Source organism: Diceros bicornis, chromosome X (assembly GCF_020826845.1).
Source record: "Diceros bicornis minor isolate mBicDic1 chromosome X, mDicBic1.mat.cur, whole genome shotgun sequence".
Lineage (NCBI taxonomy): Eukaryota > Metazoa > Chordata > Mammalia > Perissodactyla > Rhinocerotidae > Diceros > Diceros bicornis.
Window position 1 is genome coordinate 122,173,924 of NC_080781.1, and position 9,547 is coordinate 122,183,470.

General features: G+C 45.4%; 1 long non-coding RNA gene across 2 annotated transcripts; it reads right to left on the reverse strand.

Annotated features, from left to right (window-relative positions):
- Window positions 1-3,756: 3,756 nt before the first annotated feature.
- LOC131401448 (uncharacterized) lies at window positions 3,757-7,631 on the reverse strand. 2 transcript variants are annotated; one of them, XR_009217682.1, is made up of 3 exons: window positions 7,468-7,631; window positions 5,128-5,211; window positions 3,757-3,849 (listed from the first exon to the last, which is right to left on the reverse strand). It is a non-coding gene; the product is annotated as an uncharacterized LOC131401448 (long non-coding RNA). The 2 variants fall into 2 exon arrangements; XR_009217681.1 differs by lacking the exon at window positions 7,468-7,631 and adding an exon at window positions 5,855-5,918.
- Between the last annotated feature and the right edge of the window lie 1,916 nt (window positions 7,632-9,547).

The window sequence follows — 9,547 nt, forward strand, 5'->3', positions numbered from 1 at the left end:
AGCCTCCTAGCTGGCTTCAGGCCCCGTGCTCTCCAAGCCAGCCTCTACATTGCTGTCAGTGATCCTATTAAATGGGCAACTTTGGGTTATGTCACTTCTCTGCTTAAAACTCTTAAGAGACTTCCCTTTCCATTCAGAACAAGGTTCCATGAGCTGGTCCTAACCTACCTATCGCCTCACACACACCAGATATTCTGAATCAAGTGCAGTTATGAGGAAGAGCCTTGATCTGATCTCTTCCTTCCGTCGTATTTTGCATAAACAACTCTCTGCCTAAAAAAGACCCTTCGTTGGCCTTCTTGCCTGCCTTGACTCCCCTGAGGCCCCCTCCCCTGACGCTGCCCCGGGAATTACTTCCTGACCCAGCCACCTTCCATTCCCAGCCTGGGTCATGTGCCCTGCTCCCTGCCTCCAACCTTCTAGCATGGCACTCATCATATTGGTCCCTAATTGTTTATTCATCAAAACCTCGAGGAAGTCACTTCTTCCTGGGCTTTAGTTTCCTTAGTTATTAAAGAATAAAGCTGGACTATGATCTATAAGTGAGGATTTTTTTCAGCTAAAATTTTATATGATAGCTTCACCCATTTTGCTATTTGTTCCCTGTTTCAAAGCTAACATAACTGAGGATTACCAAAAATGCAACATTCAAGTCAACATATGTTTGGGCTAATTAAACTTATGCCACATGGACTCTTCTGGCTAGGGAAAATTAATGCCCATACTGATGACCTTGATAAACCATGGGACATTCAACTACCCTCTGAATCAAAGGCAGAAAATATACCTGGTAGTGCTTCTACTGAACTTACTGTAATTCTTTAGAAATGAGTAAGCTATATATGATGTATGTATATATTACTAATTTTGCCCGTAACTAACAATTTAAATTATGCCTCTCCTCCCAAATTCTAAACAAATGACTTAAATGCAAAGCACTTTTAGAATTATTTGAGACATCTAACTTTAACAAGGACAGATCAGAATTTTTGAAGCTAGAAGAGGCCCCAGGATCATCCCAGTCAGCCCTGATTTTAGACAAAGGAATTGAGACTCTAACAGGCAGGATGGCCTACCCCTAAGGAACACAGCCCCTCCACACATGCCCATTAAAAGTGGAAACTGCAATAACTGTCCGCATACTAGCCACCTTTGGTAAAGCACCAGTGAGCCACTAGAGACAATAAACTTGTATTATGAAAGCAGAGGTTTGGTGGTGGTAAGGATTATAACAAATAAGCTTTAATCCCCTCTTTTATTGAGCTACTTTATTAGAGGGGAGGGAGACCTTTGCTTTGCTGCCACATCAAACTTAACTATGATTAGGCACCAACAAAGTAGTAAGCATTAGACAGCACAGGAAATATCTGTAGAGTTCTTTATGCTTATATAATTGCCTCAAGCATTAGTCACTTTAAAAAAATCACACACACATACTTAATACTGGAAGACAGAATTTACTACCGAAAGTCTCTTTTCATTAAGATTTCACTTCATCACTAAGAATTAAAATCCATCCCCCCAACCACTACCACCGAAGACAAGGTACTTAACCCGAATATCTTTGAGGTAGACCAACGTTATCACTGTGCTTCCCCTAATGAGGAAACGGACGCCTTAGGCAACTAGCTCAAGGCTAAATTGCAATTCAGTCAGACCCCCTTTACTGATTAAACTGGACCGATGTTATAAGGGAAAATTAAAAGGGCTTGAAAATTCAAAACTTCCATGGTAGCAGGAAATAAAATGACACACACAAGTGTAACATCTTTAGTTTGCCAGCATCTCTTTTTGATGAGAAGGAATAAAGACGAAATTTAATATAGACAACTTCCTTTGCTAACTTTATTTGTCCTAGAAGCTGAGGTCTTTCATTCTTTTTGAGCAGTGGTTCTCAAAGTGGGGTCCCCGGACCAGCAGCCAGCAGCATCAGCATCACATAGGTTAGAAATGCAAATCCTCAGGCCCCACCCCAGACCTACTGAATCAATCTCTGAAGGTAGGGGTGGCCATCTGTTTTAACAAGTGCTAAAGCTTAACCACCACTAGAGGATCCAACTGCCTTATCTCGGTGGCAACTGGCTGAATAACTTGAACACTTATTGGGTTATTAGTCAATATTCACTTTTTCTACCTTGTGATCTATCTCAAACAGCTAACTAGCAGGGCATGAGTAATTTCTGCTCAAGGTTAGTCACCCTACAGAGTTCTGAACCCCAAATCCCAACAATAAGCCCACGTCCAGGTTTCCAACATCTACTAGCCTCCAAAGGAGGGTGGCATCTCTCCATCTCTGGGGCCCTTCCACCAAATGCTTTCATCATAGAACCCTGAAACCGAGTTTGATTGACAAGTGCACTCTTCTCTTATATTTGATGTCAGGTATGCCCAGTTCCTCACGGGCAGGCATCCCACTGGTTTGCACTTTGCATCCCTCTCACAGGGACGAGCACATGTACTTAAAATGAGTACCCTTTGTCTAAATATTTGCAAGCATAATAAAATTCCCAAAATGAGGTGCGTTGGTGCTTTATGTAGATGCAAACCTGAAAAGCAGCTATGCTCAAACCAAGTTTTCCTTTAGAACCGCCCCACCACCACCATGAGATTTTTAAAAAATCCTCTAGTGTTAACCTTAAAAAAAAAGAGTCCAGTTTTTTCAGATCTATAAATCTCATTTATTTTGTAACTTTGAGGTCCATTTACATTCAGTAACAATCTGATCATTCACCAAACTGCCATGATTCAAATATTTTATTTTAAAAATTTTTATCATTTTTAAAAATCCAAATACGTTTCCAAACATTTTTGATAGCAGTAACTACAGAAAGGTTTTTACCATCTTACTTTAGTACTGATAGACTGTCGTCAACAAAGGTCCTGCGGTTTACAGATGGATACCGTGCAATTTTTCTCCTATTATACTCATCAAAATTGCATCGTGATCCACCCGACAACAGCAAAACAGGTCATTTTACAATTACCAAATATCAGAACTTGCAGCTTTTACACATTAAAATAAGAAGACGATAAAATCCTCCTTTCTTCCACAGGCCGGGACAAGTGCAATACTTTATCTATAACACAAGTAATGCAACAAATCCCCACCCACGGATGAATGGGCACGAATGCTGGAGATGCACACAAACAGTCACACAGCCGTAGACAGCACACATTATCACAATCAGTTTTGCATGGATTTGCACAGCCATATATACATATATACGCTGAAATGCAAACCTGCAAAACTAATCGTAAGTAGCAGTGTCTTTGAATACTCTCCGTCAACAAGAGATTCGTCATCCAAGAGTACTGGAAGTGCCCATACTACAGTAGAGTAATGACAAAACTACCTGCACTATGAGCACTTTGGTACCACCAGGACCCGATCTTATCCTTGGTACACAACTGCACACTGCACACAGTCCCCACCATCTGCTCCCAACACATAATGAAAAAACTAACAACAAACCTTTGAAGCTTGTCCCATTGAAGTGATCATGCAAGGCATACTTTTTAACGCTGTAGAGTAGGCAGCCTGTGCCAGAAGGGGCATTTAGGGCAGTAGATTCTAAGCTGCTTCACTAACTGCACTAGATGCACCTTAACACAAGAGACACATTATGAGGAACAGCTCCAAAGCATCACCAACTTAATTATGCACAAAGCACAGTTCTCAGGAGCCATTGATTAAATCACCATGGTAATGTAAGAAGTGCTTGCATTGCAGTAGATCTCAAAAAGCTACCTGCACTGTAAGCACTTTTACATGGCCAAGGCCTATTCCTGGAGCAAAACTGTCTTCCACCAGCTCTTCTTTTCCATCCTCACACATCTATTCAGACTCACCTGGTTAAAAACAACAAAAACAAAAACAAATTAGACATTGAACAAGTAAACTACTAGTTAATATTCCTGAAACACGCTTTCCTTTGGCTTAGAGAGCCCAAGCTAGGTTTTGGAGTTTCAGCCAAATCCTGAGAAATATTAATAACCTGAATTATTTACACAGAGTTGAACACAAATAACACTGGCAATTTCAAAACTCTAATTCTTAAGTAGAAGTGGATTTCGGACTTCCTTTCTCCATCTAAGAAAACTTGCTATCTGCATCCCAGTAAATTTGCAGGCCCATTACACTCACCCTGATTTTAAGAGGCTTATCTAAAGAAAGATGTATGTAAAAATCAGGGTGAGTATTCTCTTGACGTAGGGCTCTACACAAAAAGTGACTCTGTTAGAGGAAATGAATATTCCCTGCCCCCACCCCATTAATAGAAAATGAGGGAAATTTTAGAGCTGGTTTAAGGAACACAGCCTTCCACACTTCACATAATGTACAGATGGCCTAGAGATGTCACATTTTGATCTATTTCAAAGGGCTCTTGTTCTGTTTAAACATTTATGGACCCATTTTCTCCATTAAACCCAAAGAAGGCAGATTAGCTCTTCTTTCCTTCATGTCATTATCATCCATAAGAAAACCTTCTCCCATTTCCAAGTGCTTATTTGATCTAAGAACATGCAGCAAGGAAGTGAGTCCCTATTTGAAAAGGGCTCACAAGGTCCCCCCACCTCTTCCACGATGGCTTAAGTTTTGTCAAAAAAAAAAAATTCAGAGACACGGAATTTGTAAACCGTTTAACTAGTGAGGGAATTTTAAATGTTGGGCTTCCATCGTTGTACCCCATACCTAATCTCCTCTTTAAAAGAAAACTCTTTAAACTGATTCACAAAAATTACACCTAAGGCTAAAATCAATTTTCTATAGAAGAATAAAGTTAGTATAGAAAAGAGAAGAGTACCATCTTTCCTCTCAAACTGACTTTCTACGCCTGTATTTTTTTCTCCATTAAAAAAACACTCCAAACTGGACTCAAAATGTATAGTGTTTGCCGCGTCAACTTGGCAAAACCGAGCCCCACGCGGATCAGAGAGCGCGCCTTCTACAGTTAATACCTTTCTTGAATTAACCGTTCATCTGGTATACATCGCGCGCTGGGCAGCCACTCTCCAACCTCTTTAAACGGTAAAAAGAAAACAAACCAAAAGAAAAACCTCCTGCAACCTTCCACGCACGCCTTTGTGAATCCGTGTGGCCTCTTCCCGCCTCTCTCACACCCTTACCTAAGGCTCCCGTTGAAGTCCGGGAGCCGCCCGCGCGCCCAGGGTGTGCTCCAGCTGCTCGCACCACGCGCTCCCGTCCTCGTGCTGCAGCCGCCGCCGCCGAGATTAAAGAGAAAGAAACAAAGCATCATGGGAAACGGAGTTCTCCATTCAAAGCACCAAAAACGCGCCAAGCCCACGCCTCCCTCCCCCTCCATTCCGGGGTTGGTGGGAGAGGAGCCAAGGGGGAGGGGAGTCCTTTTTCACCCTCCACGTGCACCCCCTCATTCCGCACCCCCCCAAGTTCTCCAGGAACCGAAGAGTCAGCGATGGAGAAAAAAAGGGGACTCGTTTCCCGCGCGCTCTCCGCTACCCCTCAACTGCACTCTGGCACTTTGCTTTCTCAAGTCCCGCCCGCTCCGTCCCCTCCCACCCAGCCAGTCAATTCTCCCCGATCACAGCTGCCCCAACGAAGGTCCCCCCCGTTCTGCCCCGGCTGCCCGCCTGGGCTACCCTGCGCGGGACCTGGCTCGGGCCTGCGCCCGCCCCTCGCAGGTGGCACGCGCGGCATCCCGCACCGGCCACCCCTCTCCTTGTCCTCCCCTCCCTACACGCACCCCGGGCCGTGCGCGCCGCCCGAGCGCTCCGGAGACCAGGCGCGAGCGCAGCCTGCCGCGGAGCCCCAGGAGGAAGAGAAGCGAGAAAAAGCGTTCAGGAAATTAATCCGGGCCGCGCGAGCACGCCTCACCCAAAAAGCGCCCCTGTCCAGAACGACGCGGGGCCACTAGCCTTCCTGCCACCACTCGAGGAGCGCTCCGTCCCCTCGGCCCTCCGTCCGAAGCTATATCCCTGGGAAAAGCCCGCCCCTCTGCCTTTAATAGCCCAGGGAAAAAAGCCCGCCCCCGCCCACCCGGCCCGCACAGGAATTAGGAAACGGAACCCCCACCCCGCCAAAGCGAAAACCCCACCGAGTCCCAGTTACCCACAGTCGAGCGCTGTCGGCATTTTCCCCTCTCTTTCCCCCAAGCCGGAGTCCTTAATTAAAGGCGCGCCTGGGACGCCGGCCCGGGCGGCGTCCGGTGCTGGAGCCGGTGCCACTGGCGCCGAGCCCAGGATGGCGCACTCGCTACCACCTCGTCCGGTCCCGCTCCCGCGGCGCTCGCCCCATCCCCCCACCGGAGATAGACGACGAGGCCCACGGAGCCGTGGGACCGGGGTGTCCCCCACCCGGCGCGCGCATGCGCGCCGCCTCGCCGCTAGATTGAAAGTGTTCCTAAGGCCCTAGGAGGAAAGAAATACATACACAGCATATTCAGTCTATGCACATGTGAAAGTTTTAACCTCTGGCACCTTATGCTACTGTTCGGAGGGTTTCGCCTTTGCCAGGCGCCCCCTCCTCACCCACTAATGCAGGGTTTCTTGGCAGGCATCGTTAACGGTAGCAGCCACCGAGTACACGCACAAATGCAAAGAAGATACGGTGCAATTATTTTTGCTTTCTCTTCTCATTCTACAGCTAATGAGAACCAATTGAGCAGACTGCTTAAAGGCCAAAGCCCAAGTACACTCTGTGTGAAAAGTAAAGCAATGTCTTAGTTTAAGAAGCACAATAAAAATGGAATTAAGCATAACAGACTTTGAACACTGGGCAAAATGCGATAATCGGTCTACACCTACTCCACGTCCCTGGCGGACATGGGAGCGGAGGGAGTTTGGGGGGCGGGAGGGGTGGGGTAGTGCGGGAGACAGTTACTAATCAGAGAGGGCACTGAGCACGCAGGGTCCAGGGAGGAAGGCACTGGAAGGCAAGCGGAGGTAAGGAGGAAGAGGTGGGGAGGGGGGGTGCAGAACGAAGCCGGACGCCTCCCTCCCCACTATTGTTACCGCGGGAGATTGTGGCAGCCCAAAGCCCAGAAGAGGACAAGGGCGCCATGTGAGTCTCAACCTGGGGCACAGTAGTAGCTCAGGCAAGCCGATTACAAAAGCCTGGCCTCTCCCGCCCCCGGCCCGCGATGGACTCCAACCTGAACGGCAAGCGCCCCTCAGGAGTCAGCGGTGGATGCACCGAAAGCCACACTCATTCCTCCAACGGGAGTTACTCCTACAGGTGGGCTTCCTCTCCTTTTCATAAAATGCGCAAAGAGACCTTGCAGCCCACCCTGGCGTGTCTGCCTGATACTTTCTGGAAACTACGCAGCCCGAAGTTTACTACCCAACCAGATCCCTCCTGTGAGATTGCACCGACTGCAATGCAACTTTCGACCTTTAATGGTAACGACTAGCAGTGGAAAGAAGAGGAGGAGGAGGGAAGAGATCTTAGACCCGACTTTAAGAAATATTGTATTAAAGCAAGAACAGTACCTTTGAGCTCGAGCAAAACCTGCAGTAAAAAAAGGGTTTTTGCGAAAGTGGCGCGAAGATACTATCATGTGATCCGACCCCAGGGCGTCTCCTTCCCCTTTTGCCAAACTCCCCTCCCCCCGAAAATAGGGGGGTAGGGGAGTTACATCCGCTCCTCACAAACTATTAGCATAATTAATTGTGTCCTGCAGCTGCAGCCAGAGCTCCCGGTCAATGAGTAAACATATCCTCATCCTCTTCACCATCAGAACAAAAAGACCCATTACCCTGATTTTGGAAAATGTTCCCAAATAAATCTCATTATCATCAAAAGTCTTAATTTGGCATTCCGACTCGATGTGTCTTAGTTTGAGAGACAGAAGCGTTGGAAAAGATGCAATCATCCTATTAAAAGGGAACAAGCAGAAGTAACTCCCCAAAAGTGAAATATTTAAGTAGAGGCTTTCAAATGGAAACACCATGTTGAGGGACTTCGCCAGCCTAAAATTTCCCAAAAGTTTTAAACAATTCATTAAACGAGACATCCTCTCAGAGGCTTCCTACTCGCCCCCCAACTCCCACCCCTCCTCCCACCCCCCTTCCCTTTAAAGCCAGAACAATACCCGGAATAAGGTATTTTGAGATTGCTTTACCAGGATATTTTCTTGTTCTTAATTTTTTTAAAGGCTTGTAACGTATAGAATGTCTGGATCAAGTTCCCAACTGGCGAAAATAATTTATTCCATCTCAGTACCTGTCTAGCGCAAGGTAAAATTAAGTACAAGATATAGGTTATTTAAAAACTAGGACGTTTGGATACACGAATTTATTTTTGTCTTTTTCTTTTGGAAAAAATGTAATCATCAGTCAAAATACCTAGAGAATCAAAAAAAGCTCAAGAACAAAGAATTTCACACACACACCCCAAAAAAGTCAGAATAACTAACAGCTCAAAGAAAAGCACGTGATCCCTTCATGCTTTAAAACTTGTGGTCATGCTGAGGCTAAAAGCTAAGAGCTTGTGACCCCGCAACCCCGTCCCCTCCCCCAGACCACAGCCCAGGGCTTAAGGCTCCAAGCTCCCACCAGGCTCCAGCTTGCTCCCAGTATTGTGAGACAAACAATACTTAGGCATTCTGCAAAATAAAGGAGCCACAACTCCTAGCCCCGAGTCACATCATTTACGCCCAAACAGATTGGCCTGTGTGTATGTGTGTATGTATATATGTATATATGTGTGTGTATATATATATATCTCATATAGAACATGCTTACACGGAAGCCCAGATGTTCCATAAGAATGTGTAAGCAAGGTATAGAAACTGGCCAAACGAAAGGAGAACTTATCTTTTGTGAGCCTAAGAATTCTCACCACAATTCAAAATTCTTGCCGCTGTTTTGAGTTTCTAATGTATGCTGCAAAGTATTCCCCCCAAAATAGAGAGACTTGGAGCTTTTATCTGCCTGCAAAGGCGAGGAGGGATCCTCTATACTGACCTCTAGATTTCAGTGTGCCACGTAAAGCAGCAATCTCAAGGAGTTCGGACTTTAGCACCTTTAAAAATAGGGGAAATTGACGTTTTATCCAGTTCAGAAATCATTTCACTTGATTTAGAAATAATATTAAGTGGCTCTGTTAAACCTAGTGATTGGTATCTTAGAACAAAAAGGTCCCCATGGAAACCAGAAAGTAATTTAAGAGTATTATGTTCCTCACACAACTAGAATAGAGCTTTTGTTCTATGTGTATTTACTACTTTAATTTTTTGGACTACACATGCAGTTAAGGTCTCCTACACTCTAGTTTTGCCTGGGATCAGGAATTCGGTATCCTTCTGTGATATGTTTTGCTGCATTTGTGTGGTTCTGTGGTTCATGTGTGAGTGTGCGTGCACATGAGGCCTCAAACAAAGCCAGCAGATCACAACACTCACTGAGCAAAATGGGGGGGGGGAGTCAAGGAGAAAATATTTCAAATGCTATTTTGCTATTTGATCCTAGAGCAGGAACTGTGATTTCATTAGATTCAGATAAAACTGGTCTTCACTTCCTTTGTTTTTTTTTTTAAGTATTCCTTTATTTACAAACATTTCATATTTTT